The sequence below is a fragment of the Schistocerca americana genome, chromosome 1, assembly GCF_021461395.2.
Source record: "Schistocerca americana isolate TAMUIC-IGC-003095 chromosome 1, iqSchAmer2.1, whole genome shotgun sequence".
Lineage (NCBI taxonomy): Eukaryota > Metazoa > Arthropoda > Insecta > Orthoptera > Acrididae > Schistocerca > Schistocerca americana.
The window spans coordinates 109,078,146-109,096,064 of record NC_060119.1 but is presented as its reverse complement, the minus strand read 5'-3'; the positions used below and the strand labels follow the sequence as shown (position 1 = coordinate 109,096,064).

The window sequence follows — 17,919 nt, the reverse complement described above, 5'->3', positions numbered from 1 at the left end:
GCTGTAAAAACGGAACCATATCTTCACGTGCCTGTTCACGCAAATTTTCTTTCAATACCCAATTTTTACCTACAGATAGAAATATAGCAATAGAACGCACATTTTGTACAGAAACAAATACAATGAAGAGTGAAATAATTTTGTATTACTTCACGAGTCAATGTATGTAATCCCAGTCATGATCTTTAATTCTTCCAGCCCAAGCTGAGAGGGTTTCAGTTTTCTCGGCCACAAGTGAGAAAAGTAGACTGTTTCACAACAAGATATAGTACTATGGTTCCTTAACTGTTCCCATTAAACAATGGCACTCTGTATCTATAGAAACGGCGGCAATATTCGCTTCAGCGCAGGGGGCTTTTGCTGGGGACTGTCAGGAGGGGACTTGCTGGATGCATGAAGGGAGAAGACCAGACAGAGACGTCTGACGCTCCGCTGACGCTTGCAGAAAACTACATTAAGTATGATTCCCGCCTATAACTGACGGCGAGAGAGATGCATCATCTGTCCACGTCTCATCGAAACACACTGTCACCAAGCAATGGCTGACGCTTCGAGGACGGCATGAAATTGACAGGGAGGTGATGCAGCTAACGTTCCTGGCAAATGTGCTAACAGGGCACACACGTCCGTTGGAGTGTATACATATGATGGGGACCGGCTGTGACACAGCAGTCAACCAAAGTCAAAAAATGTGACTAATCATACAGTGTTTCCAGTGTGTCGTTTACCACTTTGTGAGTGGATGCTGTTCTAAAGAGCGTAATTCCCATTTATCTGTAAGCAGCGCACGTGAGCGAATCTAATAGCAGGACTGTGTTACTACGATTGTACAGAGCAACTCTGTCAATACGCAGGTGTTTCAATCAGTAGGGCCATGGTAAACAGAGCGATTCGGAGTGATGTATCGTGTCTGTTACATAAATAATGAGTCTTTGATGTAATTGCTTCAGAGAAATATGAAAGTAAGCCTATCAGAAAAGTAACGCGAGACATGTAGCACGGGTCATGTCTTGCAGAATCTCTTACATCTGAGCCCGTCACTTGCACAGCGTCCCTTTGGCGCAGAGGATAGCGCGTTGGACTTCTAATCCAAAGGTCGTGGGTTCGATCCCCACAAGGGACGGGCAATTTTTAAAAACATGTGCCAATCACCAGATGGGTATTGACATATGGGTAACCACAAGCGTCTTCAAAAGGTGAAAATTGTTGTGACCTCAGTTCTATGCTTAAATATGTCAACCTTACACATACAAGCAAAATTCTCGTAGATCTGTTATCCATGACGCTGTTATGTGTAAATGCTGTAAAAACGGAACCATATCTTCACGTGCCTGTTCACGCAAATTTTCTTTCAATACCCAATTTTTACCTACAGATAGAAATATAGCAATAGAACGCACCTTTTGTACAGAAACAAATACAATGAAGAGTGAAATAATTTTGTATTACTTCACGAGTCAATGTATGTAATCCCAGTCATGATCTTTAATTCTTCCAGCCCAAGCTGAGAGGGTTTCAGTTTTCTCGGCCACAAGTGAGAAAAGTAGACTGTTTCACAACAAGATATAGTACTATGGTTCCTTAACTGTTCCCATTAAACAATGGCACTCTGTATCTATAGAAACGGCGGCAATATTCGCTTCAGCGCAGGGGGCTTTTGCTGGGGACTGTCAGGAGGGGACTTGCTGGATGCATGAAGGGAGAAGACCAGACAGAGACGTCTGACGCTCCGCTGACGCTTGCAGAAAACTACATTAACTATGATTCCCGCCTATAACTGACGGCGAGAGAGATGCATCATCTGTCCACGTCTCATCGAAACACACTGTCACCAAGCAATGGCTGACGCTTCGAGGACGGCATGAAATTGACAGGGAGGTGATGCAGCTAACGTTCCTGGCAAATGTGCTAACAGGGCACACACGTCCGTTGGAGTGTATACATATGATGGGGACCGGCTGTGACACAGCAGTCAACCAAAGTCAAAAAATGTGACTAATCATACAGTGTTTCCAGTGTGTCGTTTACCACTTTGTGAGTGGATGCTGTTCTAAAGAGCGTAATTCCCATTTATCTGTAAGCAGCGCACGTGAGCGAATCTAATAGCAGGACTGTGTTACTACGATTGTACAGAGCAACTCTGTCAATACGCAGGTGTTTCAATCAGTAGGGCCATGGTAAACAGAGCGATTCGGAGTGATGTATCGTGTCTGTTACATAAATAATGAGTCTTTGATGTAATTGCTTCAGAGAAATATGAAAGTAAGCCTATCAGAAAAGTAACGCGAGACATGTAGCACGGGTCATGTCTTGCAGAATCTCTTACATCTGAGCCCGTCACTTGCACAGCGTCCCTTTGGCGCAGAGGATAGCGCGTTGGACTTCTAATCCAAAGGTCGTGGGTTCGATCCCCACAAGGGACGGGCAATTTTTAAAAACATGTGCCAATCACGAGATGGGTATTGACATATGGGTAACCACAAGCGTCTTCAAAAGGTGAAAATTGTTGTGACCTCAGTTCTATGCTTAAATATGTCAACCTTACACATACAAGCAAAATTCTCGTAGATCTGTTATCCATGACGCTGTTATGTGTAAATGCTGTAAAAACGGAACCATATCTTCACGTGTCTGTTCACGCAAATTTTCTTTCAATACCCAATTTTTACCTACAGATAGAAATATAGCAATAGAACGCACATTTTGTACAGAAACAAATACAATGAAGAGTGAAATAATTTTGTATTACTTCACGAGTCAATGTATGTAATCCCAGTCATGATCTTTAATTCTTCCAGCCCAAGCTGAGAGGGTTTCAGTTTTCTCGGCCACAAGTGAGAAAAGTAGACTGTTTCACAACAAGATATAGTACTATGGTTCCTTAACTGTTCCCATTAAACAATGGCACTCTGTATCTATAGAAACGGCGGCAATATTCGCTTCAGCGCAGGGGGCTTTTGCTGGGGACTGTCAGGAGGGGACTTGCTGGATGCATGAAGGGAGAAGACCAGACAGAGACGTCTGACGCTCCGCTGACGCTTGCAGAAAACTACATTAAGTATGATTCCCGCCTATAACTGACGGCGAGAGAGATGCATCATCTGTCCACGTCTCATCGAAACACACTGTCACCAAGCAATGGCTGACGCTTCGAGGACGGCATGAAATTGACAGGGAGGTGATGCAGCTAACGTTCCTGGCAAATGTGCTAACAGGGCACACACGTCCGTTGGAGTGTATACATATGATGGGGACCGGCTGTGACACAGCAGTCAACCAAAGTCAAAAAATGTGACTAATCATACAGTGTTTCCAGTGTGTCGTTTACCACTTTGTGAGTGGATGCTGTTCTAAAGAGCGTAATTCCCATTTATCTGTAAGCAGCGCACGTGAGCGAATCTAATAGCAGGACTGTGTTACTACGATTGTACAGAGCAACTCTGTCAATACGCAGGTGTTTCAATCAGTAGGGCCATGGTAAACAGAGCGATTCGGAGTGATGTATCGTGTCTGTTACATAAATAATGAGTCTTTGATGTAATTGCTTCAGAGAAATATGAAAGTAAGCCTATCAGAAAAGTAACGCGAGACATGTAGCACGGGTCATGTCTTGCAGAATCTCTTACATCTGAGCCCGTCACTTGCACAGCGTCCCTTTGGCGCAGAGGATAGCGCGTTGGACTTCTAATCCAAAGGTCGTGGGTTCGATCCCCACAAGGGACGGGCAATTTTTAAAAACATGTGCCAATCACGAGATGGGTATTGACATATGGGTAACCGCAAGCGTCTTCAAATGGTGAAAATTGTTGTGACCTCAGTTCTATGCTTAAATATGTCAACCTTACACATACAAGCAAAATTCTCGTAGATCTGTTATCCATGACGCTGTTATGTGTAAATGCTGTAAAAACGGAACCATATCTTCACGTGCCTGTTCACGCAAATTTTCTTTCAATACCCAATTTTTACCTACAGATAGAAATATAGCAATAGAACGCACATTTTGTACAGAAACAAATACAATGAAGAGTGAAATAATTTTGTATTACTTCACGAGTCAATGTATGTAATCCCAGTCATGATCTTTAATTCTTCCAGCCCAAGCTGAGAGGGTTTCAGTTTTCTCGGCCACAAGTGAGAAAAGTAGACTGTTTCACAACAAGATATAGTACTATGGTTCCTTAACTGTTCCCATTAAACAATGGCACTCTGTATCTATAGAAACGGCGGCAATATTCGCTTCAGCGCAGGGGGCTTTTGCTGGGGACTGTCAGGAGGGGACTTGCTGGATGCATGAAGGGAGAAGACCAGACAGAGACGTCTGACGCTCCGCTGACGCTTGCAGAAAACTACATTAAGTATGATTCCCGCCTATAACTGACGGCGAGAGAGATGCATCATCTGTCCACGTCTCATCGAAACACACTGTCACCAAGCAATGGCTGACGCTTCGAGGACGGCATGAAATTGACAGGGAGGTGATGCAGCTAACGTTCCTGGCAAATGTGCTAACAGGGCACACACGTCCGTTGGAGTGTATACATATGATGGGGACCGGCTGTGACACAGCAGTCAACCAAAGTCAAAAAATGTGACTAATCATACAGTGTTTCCAGTGTGTCGTTTACCACTTTGTGAGTGGATGCTGTTCTAAAGAGCGTAATTCCCATTTATCTGTAAGCAGCGCACGTGAGCGAATCTAATAGCAGGACTGTGTTACTACGATTGTACAGAGCAACTCTGTCAATACGCAGGTGTTTCAATCAGTAGGGCCATGGTAAACAGAGCAATTCGGAGTGATGTATCGTGTCTGTTACATAAATAATGAGTCTTTGATGTAATTGCTTCAGAGAAATATGAAAGTAAGCCTATCAGAAAAGTAACGCGAGACATGTAGCACGGGTCATGTCTTGCAGAATCTCTTACATCTGAGCCCGTCACTTGCACAGCGTCCCTTTGGCGCAGAGGATAGCGCGTTGGACTTCTAATCCAAAGGTCGTGGGTTCGATCCCCACAAGGGACGGGCAATTTTTAAAAACATGTGCCAATCACGAGATGGGTATTGACATATGGGTAACCACAAGCGTCTTCAAAAGGTGAAAATTGTTGTGACCTCAGTTCTATGCTTAAATATGTCAACCTTACACATACAAGCAAAATTCTCGTAGATCTGTTATCCATGACGCTGTTATGTGTAAATGCTGTAAAAACGGAACCATATCTTCACGTGCCTGTTCACGCAAATTTTCTTTCAATACCCAATTTTTACCTACAGATAGAAATATAGCAATAGAACGCACATTTTGTACAGAAACAAATACAATGAAGAGTGAAATAATTTTGTATTACTTCACGAGTCCATGTATGTAATCCCAGTCATGATCTTTAATTCTTCCAGCCCAAGCTGAGAGGGTTTCAGTTTTCTCGGCCACAAGTGAGAAAAGTAGACTGTTTCACAACAAGATATAGTACTATGGTTCCTTAACTGTTCCCATTAAACAATGGCACTCTGTATCTATAGAAACGGCGGCAATATTCGCTTCAGCGCAGGGGGCTTTTGCTGGGGACTGTCAGGAGGGGACTTGCTGGATGCATGAAGGGAGAAGACCAGACAGAGACGTCTGACGCTCCGCTGACGCTTGCAGAAAACTACATTAAGTATGATTCCCGCCTATAACTGACGGCGAGAGAGATGCATCATCTGTCCACGTCTCATCGAAACACACTGTCACCAAGCAATGGCTGACGCTTCGAGGACGGCATGAAATTGACAGGGAGGTGATGCAGCTAACGTTCCTGGCAAATGTGCTAACAGGGCACACACGTCCGTTGGAGTGTATACATATGATGGGGACCGGCTGTGACACAGCAGTCAACCAAAGTCAAAAAATGTGACTAATCATACAGTGTTTCCAGTGTGTCGTTTACCACTTTGTGAGTGGATGCTGTTCTAAAGAGCGTAATTCCCATTTATCTGTAAGCAGCGCACGTGAGCGAATCTAATAGCAGGACTGTGTTACTACGATTGTACAGAGCAACTCTGTCAATACGCAGGTGTTTCAATCAGTAGGGCCATGGTAAACAGAGCGATTCGGAGTGATGTATCGTGTCTGTTACATAAATAATGAGTCTTTGATGTAATTGCTTCAGAGAAATATGAAAGTAAGCCTATCAGAAAAGTAACGCGAGACATGTAGCACGGGTCATGTCTTGCAGAATCTCTTACATCTGAGCCCGTCACTTGCACAGCGTCCCTTTGGCGCAGAGGATAGCGCGTTGGACTTCTAATCCAAAGGTCGTGGGTTCGATCCCCACAAGGGACGGGCAATTTTTAAAAACATGTGCCAATCACGAGATGGGTATTGACATATGGGTAACCACAAGCGTCTTCAAAAGGTGAAAATTGTTGTGACCTCAGTTCTATGCTTAAATATGTCAACCTTACACATACAAGCAAAATTCTCGTAGATCTGTTATCCATGACGCTGTTATGTGTAAATGCTGTAAAAACGGAACCATATCTTCACGTGCCTGTTCACGCAAATTTTCTTTCAATACCCAATTTTTACCTACAGATAGAAATATAGCAATAGAACGCACATTTTGTACAGAAACAAATACAATGAAGAGTGAATTAATTTTGTATTACTTCACGAGTCAATGTATGTAATCCCAGTCATGATCTTTAATTCTTCCAGCCCAAGCTGAAAGGGTTTCAGTTTTCTCGGCCACAAGTGAGAAAAGTAGACTGTTTCACAACAAGATATAGTACTATGGTTCCTTAACTGTTCCCATTAAACAATGGCACTCTGTATCTATAGAAACGGCGGCAATATTCGCTTCAGCGCAGGGGGCTTTTGCTGGGGACTGTCAGGAGGGGACTTGCTGGATGCATGAAGGGAGAAGACCAGACAGAGACGTCTGACGCTCCGCTGACGCTTGCAGAAAACTACATTAAGTATGATTCCCGCCTATAACTGACAGCGAGAGAGATGCATCATCTGTCCACGTCTCATCGAAACACACTGTCACCAAGCAATGGCTGACGCTTCGAGGACGGCATGAAATTGACAGGGAGGTGATGCAGCTAACGTTCCTGGCAAATGTGCTAACAGGGCACACACGTCCGTTGGAGTGTATACATATGATGGGGACCGGCTGTGACACAGCAGTCAACCAAAGTCAAAAAATGTGACTAATCATACAGTGTTTCCAGTGTGTCGTTTACCACTTTGTGAGTGGATGCTGTTCTAAAGAGCGTAATTCCCATTTATCTGTAAGCAGCGCACGTGAGCGAATCTAATAGCAGGACTGTGTTACTACGGTTGTACAGAGCAACTCTGTCAATACGCAGGTGTTTCAATCAGTAGGGCCATGGTAAACAGAGCGATTCGGAGTGATGTATCGTGTCTGTTACATAAATAATGAGTCTTTGATGTAATTGCTTCAGAGAAATATGAAAGTAAGCCTATCAGAAAAGTAACGCGAGACATGTAGCACGGGTCATGTCTTGCAGAATCTCTTACATCTGAGCCCGTCACTTGCACAGCGTCCCTTTGGCGCAGAGGATAGCGCGTTGGACTTCTAATCCAAAGGTCGTGGGTTCGATCCCCACAAGGGACGGGCAATTTTTAAAAACATGTGCCAATCACGAGATGGGTATTGACATATGGGTAACCACAAGCGTCTTCAAAAGGTGAAAATTGTTGTGACCTCAGTTCTATGCTTAAATATGTCAACCTTACACATACAAGCAAAATTCTCGTAGATCTGTTATCCATGACGCTGTTATGTGTAAATGCTGTAAAAACGGAACCATATCTTCACGTGCCTGTTCACGCAAATTTTCTTTCAATACCCAATTTTTACCTACAGTTAGAAATATAGCAATAGAACGCACATTTTGTACAGAAACAAATACAATGAAGAGTGAAATAATTTTGTATTACTTCACGAGTCAATGTATGTAATCCCAGTCATGATCTTTAATTCTTCCAGCCCAAGCTGAGAGGGTTTCAGTTTTCTCGGCCACAAGTGAGAAAAGTAGACTGTTTCACAACAAGATATAGTACTATGGTTCCTTAACTGTTCCCATTAAACAATGGCACTCTGTATCTATAGAAACGGCGGCAATATTCGCTTCAGCGCAGGGGGCTTTTGCTGGGGACTGTCAGGAGGGGACTTGCTGGATGCATGAAGGGAGAAGACCAGACAGAGACGTCTGACGCTCCGCTGACGCTTGCAGAAAACTACATTAAGTATGATTCCCGCCTATAACTGACGGCGAGAGAGATGCATCATCTGTCCACGTCTCATCGAAACACACTGTCACCAAGCAATGGCTGACGCTTCGAGGACGGCATGAAATTGACAGGGAGGTGATGCAGCTAACGTTCCTGGCAAATGTGCTAACAGGGCACACACGTCCGTTGGAGTGTATACATATGATGGGGACCGGCTGTGACACAGCAGTCAACCAAAGTCAAAAAATGTGACTAATCATACAGTGTTTCCAGTGTGTCGTTTACCACTTTGTGAGTGGATGCTGTTCTAAAGAGCGTAATTCCCATTTATCTGTAAGCAGCGCACGTGAGCGAATCTAATAGCAGGACTGTGTTACTACGATTGTACAGAGCAACTCTGTCAATACGCAGGTGTTTCAATCAGTAGGGCCATGGTAAACAGAGCGATTCGGAGTGATGTATCGTGTCTGTTACATAAATAATGAGTCTTTGATGTAATTGCTTCAGAGAAATATGAAAGTAAGCCTATCAGAAAAGTAACGCGAGACATGTAGCACGGGTCATGTCTTGCAGAATCTCTTACATCTGAGCCCGTCACTTGCACAGCGTCCCTTTGGCGCAGAGGATAGCGCGTTGGACTTCTAATCCAAAGGTCGTGGGTTCGATCCCCACAAGGGACGGGCAATTTTTAAAAACATGTGCCAATCACGAGATGGGTATTGACATATGGGTAACCACAAGCGTCTTCAAAAGGTGAAAATTGTTGTGACCTCAGTTCTATGCTTAAATATGTCAACCTTACACATACAAGCAAAATTCTCGTAGATCTGTTATCCATGACGCTGTTATGTGTAAATGCTGTAAAAACGGAACCATATCTTCACGTGCCTGTTCACGCAAATTTTCTTTCAATACCCAATTTTTACCTACAGATAGAAATATAGCAATAGAACGCACATTTTGTACAGAAACAAATACAATGAAGAGTGAAATAATTTTGTATTACTTCACGAGTCAATGTATGTAATCCCAGTCATGATCTTTAATTCTTCCAGCCCAAGCTGAGAGGGTTTCAGTTTTCTCGGCCACAAGTGAGAAAAGTAGACTGTTTCACAACAAGATATAGTACTATGGTTCCTTAACTGTTCCCATTAAACAATGGCACTCTGTATCTATAGAAACGGCGGCAATATTCGCTTCAGCGCAGGGGGCTTTTGCTGGGGACTGTCAGGAGGGGACTTGCTGGATGCATGAAGGGAGAAGACCAGACAGAGACGTCTGACGCTCCGCTGACGCTTGCAGAAAACTACATTAAGTATGATTCCCGCCTATAACTGACGGCGAGAGAGATGCATCATCTGTCCACGTCTCATCGAAACACACTGTCACCAAGCAATGGCTGACGCTTCGAGGACGGCATGAAATTGACAGGGAGGTGATGCAGCTAACGTTCCTGGCAAATGTGCTAACAGGGCACACACGTCCGTTGGAGTGTATACATATGATGGGGACCGGCTGTGACACAGCAGTCAACCAAAGTCAAAAAATGTGACTAATCATACAGTGTTTCCAGTGTGTCGTTTACCACTTTGTGAGTGGATGCTGTTCTAAAGAGCGTAATTCCCATTTATCTGTAAGCAGCGCACGTGAGCGAATCTAATAGCAGGACTGTGTTACTACGATTGTACAGAGCAACTCTGTCAATACGCAGGTGTTTCAATCAGTAGGGCCATGGTAAACAGAGCGATTCGGAGTGATGTATCGTGTCTGTTACATAAATAATGAGTCTTTGATGTAATTGCTTCAGAGAAATATGAAAGTAAGCCTATCAGAAAAGTAACGCGAGACATGTAGCACGGGTCATGTCTTGCAGAATCTCTTACATCTGAGCCCGTCACTTGCACAGCGTCCCTTTGGCGCAGAGGATAGCGCGTTGGACTTCTAATCCAAAGGTCGTGGGTTCGATCCCCACAAGGGACGGGCAATTTTCAAAAACATGTGCCAATCACGAGATGGGTATTGACATATGGGTAACCACAAGCGTCTTCAAAAGGTGAAAATTGTTGTGACCTCAGTTCTATGCTTAAATATGTCAACCTTACACATACAAGCAAAATTCTCGTAGATCTGTTATCCATGACGCTGTTATGTGTAAATGCTGTAAAAACGGAACCATATCTTCACGTGCCTGTTCACGCAAATTTTCTTTCAATACCCAATTTTTACCTACAGATAGAAATATAGCAATAGAACGCACATTTTGTACAGAAACAAATACAATGAAGAGTGAAATAATTTTGTATTACTTCACGAGTCAATGTATGTAATCCCAGTCATGATCTTTAATTCTTCCAGCCCAAGCTGAGAGGGTTTCAGTTTTCTCGGCCACAAGTGAGAAAAGTAGACTGTTTCACAACAAGATATAGTACTATGGTTCCTTAACTGTTCCCATTAAACAATGGCACTCTGTATCTATAGAAACGGCGGCAATATTCGCTTCAGCGCAGGGGGCTTTTGCTGGGGACTGTCAGGAGGGGACTTGCTGGATGCATGAAGGGAGAAGACCAGACAGAGACGTCTGACGCTCCGCTGACGCTTGCAGAAAACTACATTAAGTATGATTCCCGCCTATAACTGACGGCGAGAGAGATGCATCATCTGTCCACGTCTCATCGAAACACACTGTCACCAAGCAATGGCTGACGCTTCGAGGACGGCATGAAATTGACAGGGAGGTGATGCAGCTAACGTTCCTGGCAAATGTGCTAACAGGGCACACACGTCCGTTGGAGTGTATACATATGATGGGGACCGGCTGTGACACAGCAGTCAACCAAAGTCAAAAAATGTGACTAATCATACAGTGTTTCCAGTGTGTCGTTTACCACTTCGTGAGTGGATGCTGTTCTAAAGAGCGTAATTCCCATTTATCTGTAAGCAGCGCACGTGAGCGAATCTAATAGCAGGACTGTGTTACTACGATTGTACAGAGCAACTCTGTCAATACGCAGGTGTTTCAATCAGTAGGGCCATGGTAAACAGAGCGATTCGGAGTGATGTATCGTGTCTGTTACATAAATAATGAGTCTTTGATGTAATTGCTTCAGAGAAATATGAAAGTAAGCCTATCAGAAAAGTAACGCGAGACATGAAGCACGGGTCATGTCTTGCAGAATCTCTTACATCTGAGCCCGTCACTTGCACAGCGTCCCTTTGGCGCAGAGGATAGCGCGTTGGACTTCTAATACAAAGGTCGTGGGTTCGATCCCCACAAGGGACGGGCAATTTTTAAAAACATGTGCCAATCACGAGATGGGTATTGACATATGGGTAACCACAAGCGTCTTCAAAAGGTGAAAATTGTTGTGACCTCAGTTCTATGCTTAAATATGTCAACCTTACACATACAAGCAAAATTCTCGTAGATCTGTTATCCATGACGCTGTTATGTGTAAATGCTGTAAAAACGGAACCATATCTTCACGTGCCTGTTCACGCAAATTTTCTTTCAATACCCAATATTTACCTACAGATAGAAATATAGCAATAGAACGCACATTTTGTACAGAAACAAATACAATGAAGAGTGAAATAATTTTGTATTACTTCACGAGTCAATGTATGTAATCCCAGTCATGATCTTTAATTCTTCCAGCCCAAGCTGAGAGGGTTTCAGTTTTCTCGGCCACAAGTGAGAAAAGTAGACTGTTTCACAACAAGATATAGTACTATGGTTCCTTAACTGTTTCCATTAAACAATGGCACTCTGTATCTATAGAAACGGCGGCAATATTCGCTTCAGCGCAGGGGGCTTTTGCTGGGGACTGTCAGGAGGGGACTTGCTGGATGCATGAATGGAGAAGACCAGACAGAGACGTCTGACGCTCCGCTGACGCTTGCAGAAAACTACATTAAGTATGATTCCCGCCTATAACTGACGGCGAGAGAGATGCATCATCTGTCCACGTCTCATCGAAACACACTGTCACCAAGCAATGGCTGACGCTTCGAGGACGGCATGAAATTGACAGGGAGGTGATGCAGCTAACGTTCCTGGCAAATGTGCTAACAGGGCACACACGTCCGTTGGAGTGTATACATATGATGGGGACCGGCTGTGACACAGCAGTCAACCAAAGTCAAAAAATGTGACTAATCATACAGTGTTTCCAGTGTGTCGTTTACCACTTTGTGAGTGGGTGCTGTTCTAAAGAGCGTAATTCCCATTTATCTGTAAGCAGCGCACGTGAGCGAATCTAATAGCAGGACTGTGTTACTACGATTGTACAGAGCAACTCTGTCAATACGCAGGTGTTTCAATCAGTAGGGCCATGGTAAACAGAGCGATTCGGAGTGATGTATCGTGTCTGTTACATAAATAATGAGTCTTTGATGTAATTGCTTCAGAGAAATATGAAAGTAAGCCTATCAGAAAAGTAACGCGAGACATGTAGCACGGGTCATGTCTTGCAGAATCTCTTACATCTGAGCCCGTCACTTGCACAGCGTCCCTTTGGCGCAGAGGATAGCGCGTTGGACTTCTAATCCAAAGGTCGTGGGTTCGATCCCCACAAGGGACGGGCAATTTTTAAAAACATGTGCCAATCACGAGATGGGTATTGACATATGGGTAACCACAAGCGTCTTCAAAAGGTGAAAATTGTTGTGACCTCAGTTCTATGCTTAAATATGTCAACCTTACACATACAAGCAAAATTCTCGTAGATCTGTTATCCATGACGCTGTTATGTGTAAATGCTGTAAAAACGGAACCATATCTTCACGTGCCTGTTCACGCAAATTTTCTTTCAATACCCAATTTTTACCTACAGATAGAAATATAGCAATAGAACGCACATTTTGTACAGAAACAAATACAATGAAGAGTGAAATAATTTTGTATTACTTCACGAGTCAATGTATGTAATCCCAGTCATGATCTTTAATTCTTCCAGCCCAAGCTGAGAGGGTTTCAGTTTTCTCGGCCACAAGTGAGAAAAGTAGACTGTTTCACAACAAGATATAGTACTATGGTTCCTTAACTGTTCCCATTAAACAATGGCACTCTGTATCTATAGAAACGGCGGCAATATTCGCTTCAGCGCAGGGGGCTTTTGCTGGGGACTGTCAGGAGGGGACTTGCTGGATGCATGAAGGGAGAAGACGAGACAGAGACGTCTGACGCTCCGCTGACGCTTGCAGAAAACTACATTAAGTATGATTCCCGCCTATAACTGACGGCGAGAGAGATGCATCATCTGTCCACGTCTCATCGAAACACACTGTCACCAAGCAATGGCTGACGCTTCGAGGACGGCATGAAATTGACAGGGAGGTGATGCAGCTAACGTTCCTGGCAAATGTGCTAACAGGGCACACACGTCCGTTGGAGTGTATACATATGATGGGGACCGGCTGTGACACAGCAGTCAACCAAAGTCAAAAAATGTGACTAATCATACAGTGTTTCCAGTGTGTCGTTTACCACTTTGTGAGTGGATGCTGTTCTAAAGAGCGTAATTCCCATTTATCTGTAAGCAGCGCACGTGAGCGAATCTAATAGCAGGACTGTGTTACTACGATTGTACAGAGCAACTCTGTCAATACGCAGGTGTTTCAATCAGTAGGGCCATGGTAAACAGAGCGATTCGGAGTGATGTATCGTGTCTGTTACATAAATAATGAGTCTTTGATGTAATTGCTTCAGAGAAATATGAAAGTAAGCCTATCAGAAAAGTAACGCGAGACATGTAGCACGGGTCATGTCTTGCAGAATCTCTTACATCTGAGCCCGTCGCTTGCACAGCGTCCCTTTGGCGCAGAGGATAGCGCGTTGGACTTCTAATCCAAAGGTCGTGGGTTCGATCCCCACAAGGGACGGGCAATTTTTAAAAACATGTGCCAATCACGAGATGGGTATTGACATATGGGTAACCACAAGCGTCTTCAAAAGGTGAAAATTGTTGTGACCTCAGTTCTATGCTTAAATATGTCAACCTGACACATACAAGCAAAATTCTCGTTGATCTGTTATCCATGACGCTGTTATGTGTAAATGCTGTAAAAACGGAACCATATCTTCACGTGCCTGTTCACGCAAATTTTCTTTCAATACCCAATTTTTACCTACAGATAGAAATATAGCAATAGAACGCACATTTTGTACAGAAACAAATACAATGAAGAGTGAAATAATTTTGTATTACTTCACGAGTCAATGTATGTAATCCCAGTCATGATCTTTAATTCTTCCAGCCCAAGCTGAGAGGGTTTCAGTTTTCTCGGCCACAAGTGAGAAAAGTAGACTGTTTCACAACAAGATATAGTACTATGGTTCCTTAACTGTTCCCATTAAACAATGGCACTCTGTATCTATAGAAACGGCGGCAATATTCGCTTCAGCGCAGGGGGCTTTTGCTGGGGACTGTCAGGAGGGGACTTGCTGGATGCATGAAGGGAGAAGACCAGACAGAGACGTCTGACGCTCCGCTGACGCTTGCAGAAAACTACATTAAGTATGATTCCCGCCTATAACTGACGGCGAGAGAGATGCATCATCTGTCCACGTCTCATCGAAACACACTGTCACCAAGCAATGGCTGACGCTTCGAGGACGGCATGAAATTGACAGGGAGGTGATGCAGCTAACGTTCCTGGCAAATGTGCTAACAGGGCACACACGTCCGTTGGAGTGTATACATATGATGGGGACCGGCTGTGACACAGCAGTCAACCAAAGTCAAAAAATGTGACTAATCATACAGTGTTTCCAGTGTGTCGTTTACCACTTTGTGAGTGGATGCTGTTCTAAAGAGCGTAATTCCCATTTATCTGTAAGCAGCGCACGTGAGCGAATCTAATAGCAGGACTGTGTTACTACGATTGTACAGAGCAACTCTGTCAATACGCAGGTGTTTCAATCAGTAGGGCCATGGTAAACAGAGCGATTCGGAGTGATGTATCGTGTCTGTTACATAAATAATGAGTCTTTGATGTAATTGCTTCAGAGAAATATGAAAGTAAGCCTATCAGAAAAGTAACGCGAGACATGTAGCACGGGTCATGTCTTGCAGAATCTCTTACATCTGAGCCCGTCACTTGCACAGCGTCCCTTTGGCGCAGAGGATAGCGCGTTGGACTTCTAATCCAAATGTCGTGGGTTCGATCCCCACAAGGGACGGGCAATTTTTAAAAACATGTGCCAATCACGAGATGGGTATTGACATATGGGTAACCACAAGCGTCTTCAAAAGGTGAAAATTGTTGTGACCTCAGTTCTATGCTTAAATATGTCAACCTTACACATACAAGCAAAATTCTCGTAGATCTGTTATCCATGACGCTGTTATGTGTAAATGCTGTAAAAACGGAACCATATCTTCACGTGCCTGTTCACGCAAATTTTCTTTCAATACCCAATTTTTACCTACAGATAGAAATATAGCAATAGAACGCACATTTTGTACAGAAACAAATACAATGAAGAGTGAAATAATTTTGTATTACTTCACGAGTCAATGTATGTAATCCCAGTCATGATCTTTAATTCTTCCAGCCCAAGCTGAGAGGGTTTCAGTTTTCTCGGCCACAAGTGAGAAAAGTAGACTGTTTCACAACAAGATATAGTACTATGGTTCCTTAACTGTTCCCATTAAACAATGGCACTCTGTATCTATAGAAACGGCGGCAATATTCGCTTCAGCGCAGGGGGCTTTTGCTGGGGACTGTCAGGAGGGGACTTGCTGGATGCATGAAGGGAGAAGACCAGACAGAGACGTCTGACGCTCCGCTGACGCTTGCAGAAAACTACATTAAGTATGATTCCCGCCTATAACTGACGGCGAGAGAGATGCATCATCTGTCCACGTCTCATCGAAACACACTGTCACCAAGCAATGGCTGACGCTTCGAGGACGGCATGAAATTGACAGGGAGGTGATGCAGCTAACGTTCCTGGCAAATGTGCTAACAGGGCACACACGTCCGTTGGAGTGTGTATACATATGATGGGGACCGGCTGTGACACAGCAGTCAACCAAAGTCAAAAAATGTGACTAATCATACAGTGTTTCCAGTGTGTCGTTTACCACTTTGTGAGTGGATGCTGTTCTAAAGAGCGTAATTCCCATTTATCTGTAAGCAGCGCACGTGAGCGAATCTAATAGCAGGACTGTGTTACTACGATTGTACAGAGCAACTCTGTCAACACGCAGGTGTTTCAATCAGTAGGGCCATGGTAAACAGAGCGATTCGGAGTGATGTATCGTGTCTGTTACATAAATAATGAGTCTTTGATGTAATTGCTTCAGAGAAATATGAAAGTAAGCCTATCAGAAAAGTAACGCGAGACATGTAGCACGGGTCATGTCTTGCAGAATCTCTTACATCTGAGCCCGTCGCTTGCACAGCGTCCCTTTGGCGCAGAGGATAGCGCGTTGGACTTCTAATCCAAAGGTCGTGGGTTCGATCCCCACAAGGGACGGGCAATTTTTAAAAACATGTGCCAATCACGAGATGGGTATTGACATATGGGTAACCACAAGCGTCTTCAAAAGGTGAAAATTGTTGTGACCTCAGTTCTATGCTTAAATATGTCAACCTTACACATACAAGCAAAATTCTCGTAGATCTGTTATCCATGACGCTGTTATGTGTAAATGCTGTAAAAACGGAACCATATCTTCACGTGCCTGTTCACGCAAATTTTCTTTCAATACCCAATTTTTACCTACAGATAGAAATATAGCAATAGAACGCACATTTTGTACAGAAACAAATACAATGAAGAGTGAAATAATTTTGTATTACTTCACGAGTCAATGTATGTAATCCCAGTCATGATCTTTAATTCTTCCAGCCCAAGCTGAGAGGGTTTCAGTTTTCTCGGCCACAAGTGAGAAAAGTAGACTGTTTCACAACAAGATATAGTACTATGGTTCCTTAACTGTTCCCATTAAACAATGGCACTCTGTATCTATAGAAACGGCGGCAATATTCGCTTCAGCGCAGGGGGCTTTTGCTGGGGACTGTCAGGAGGGGACTTGCTGGATGCATGAAGGGAGAAGACCAGACAGAGACGTCTGACGCTCCGCTGACGCTTGCAGAAAACTACATTAAGTATGATTCCCGCCTATAACTGACGGCGAGAGAGATGCATCATCTGTCCACGTCTCATCGAAACACACTGTCACCAAGCAATGGCTGACGCTTCGAGGACGGCATGAAATTGACAGGGAGGTGATGCAGCTAACGTTCCTGGCAAATGTGCTAACAGGGCACACACGTCCGTTGGAGTGTATACATATGATGGGGACCGGCTGTGACACAGCAGTCAACCAAAGTCAAAAAATGTGACTAATCATACAGTGTTTCCAGTGTGTCGTTTACCACTTTGTGAGTGGATGCTGTTCTAAAGTGCGTAATTCCCATTTATCTGTAAGCAGCGCACGTGAGCGAATCTAATAGCAGGACTGTGTTACTACGATTGTACAGAGCAACTCTGTCAATACGCAGGTGTTTCAATCAGTAGGGCCATGGTAAACAGAGCGATTCGGAGTGATGTATCGTGTCTGTTACATAAATAATGAGTCTTTGATGTAATTGCTTCAGAGAAATATGAAAGTAAGCCTATCAGAAAAGTAACGCGAGACATGTAGCACGGGTCATGTCTTGCAGA

At 43.8% G+C, this 17,919-nt stretch overlaps 13 non-coding genes across 13 annotated transcripts; all 13 read left to right on the top strand.

Moving 5' to 3' along the window:
- Nucleotides 1-1,050: 1,050 nt before the first annotated feature.
- On the top strand, nucleotides 1,051-1,123 carry Trnar-ucu. Its single transcript has one exon. It is a non-coding gene; the product is annotated as a tRNA-Arg (tRNA).
- A 1,227-nt stretch (nucleotides 1,124-2,350) lies between these two features.
- Trnar-ucu lies at nucleotides 2,351-2,423 on the top strand. Its single transcript has one exon. It is a non-coding gene; the product is annotated as a tRNA-Arg (tRNA).
- Nucleotides 2,424-3,650: 1,227 nt separating this feature from the next.
- Trnar-ucu lies at nucleotides 3,651-3,723 on the top strand. Its single transcript has one exon. It is a non-coding gene; the product is annotated as a tRNA-Arg (tRNA).
- A 1,227-nt stretch (nucleotides 3,724-4,950) lies between these two features.
- Trnar-ucu lies at nucleotides 4,951-5,023 on the top strand. Its single transcript has one exon. It is a non-coding gene; the product is annotated as a tRNA-Arg (tRNA).
- Nucleotides 5,024-6,250: 1,227 nt separating this feature from the next.
- Trnar-ucu lies at nucleotides 6,251-6,323 on the top strand. Its single transcript has one exon. It is a non-coding gene; the product is annotated as a tRNA-Arg (tRNA).
- Nucleotides 6,324-7,550: 1,227 nt separating this feature from the next.
- Trnar-ucu lies at nucleotides 7,551-7,623 on the top strand. The gene has a single exon. It is a non-coding gene; the product is annotated as a tRNA-Arg (tRNA).
- A 1,227-nt stretch (nucleotides 7,624-8,850) lies between these two features.
- Nucleotides 8,851-8,923, top strand: Trnar-ucu. Its single transcript has one exon. It is a non-coding gene; the product is annotated as a tRNA-Arg (tRNA).
- A 1,227-nt stretch (nucleotides 8,924-10,150) lies between these two features.
- Nucleotides 10,151-10,223, top strand: Trnar-ucu. The gene has a single exon. It is a non-coding gene; the product is annotated as a tRNA-Arg (tRNA).
- A 1,227-nt stretch (nucleotides 10,224-11,450) lies between these two features.
- Trnar-ucu lies at nucleotides 11,451-11,523 on the top strand. Its single transcript has one exon. It is a non-coding gene; the product is annotated as a tRNA-Arg (tRNA).
- A 1,227-nt stretch (nucleotides 11,524-12,750) lies between these two features.
- Trnar-ucu lies at nucleotides 12,751-12,823 on the top strand. Its single transcript has one exon. It is a non-coding gene; the product is annotated as a tRNA-Arg (tRNA).
- Nucleotides 12,824-14,050: 1,227 nt separating this feature from the next.
- On the top strand, nucleotides 14,051-14,123 carry Trnar-ucu. The gene has a single exon. It is a non-coding gene; the product is annotated as a tRNA-Arg (tRNA).
- A 1,227-nt stretch (nucleotides 14,124-15,350) lies between these two features.
- Nucleotides 15,351-15,423, top strand: Trnar-ucu. The gene has a single exon. It is a non-coding gene; the product is annotated as a tRNA-Arg (tRNA).
- Nucleotides 15,424-16,652: 1,229 nt separating this feature from the next.
- Nucleotides 16,653-16,725, top strand: Trnar-ucu. Its single transcript has one exon. It is a non-coding gene; the product is annotated as a tRNA-Arg (tRNA).
- Nucleotides 16,726-17,919: the final 1,194 nt, after the last annotated feature.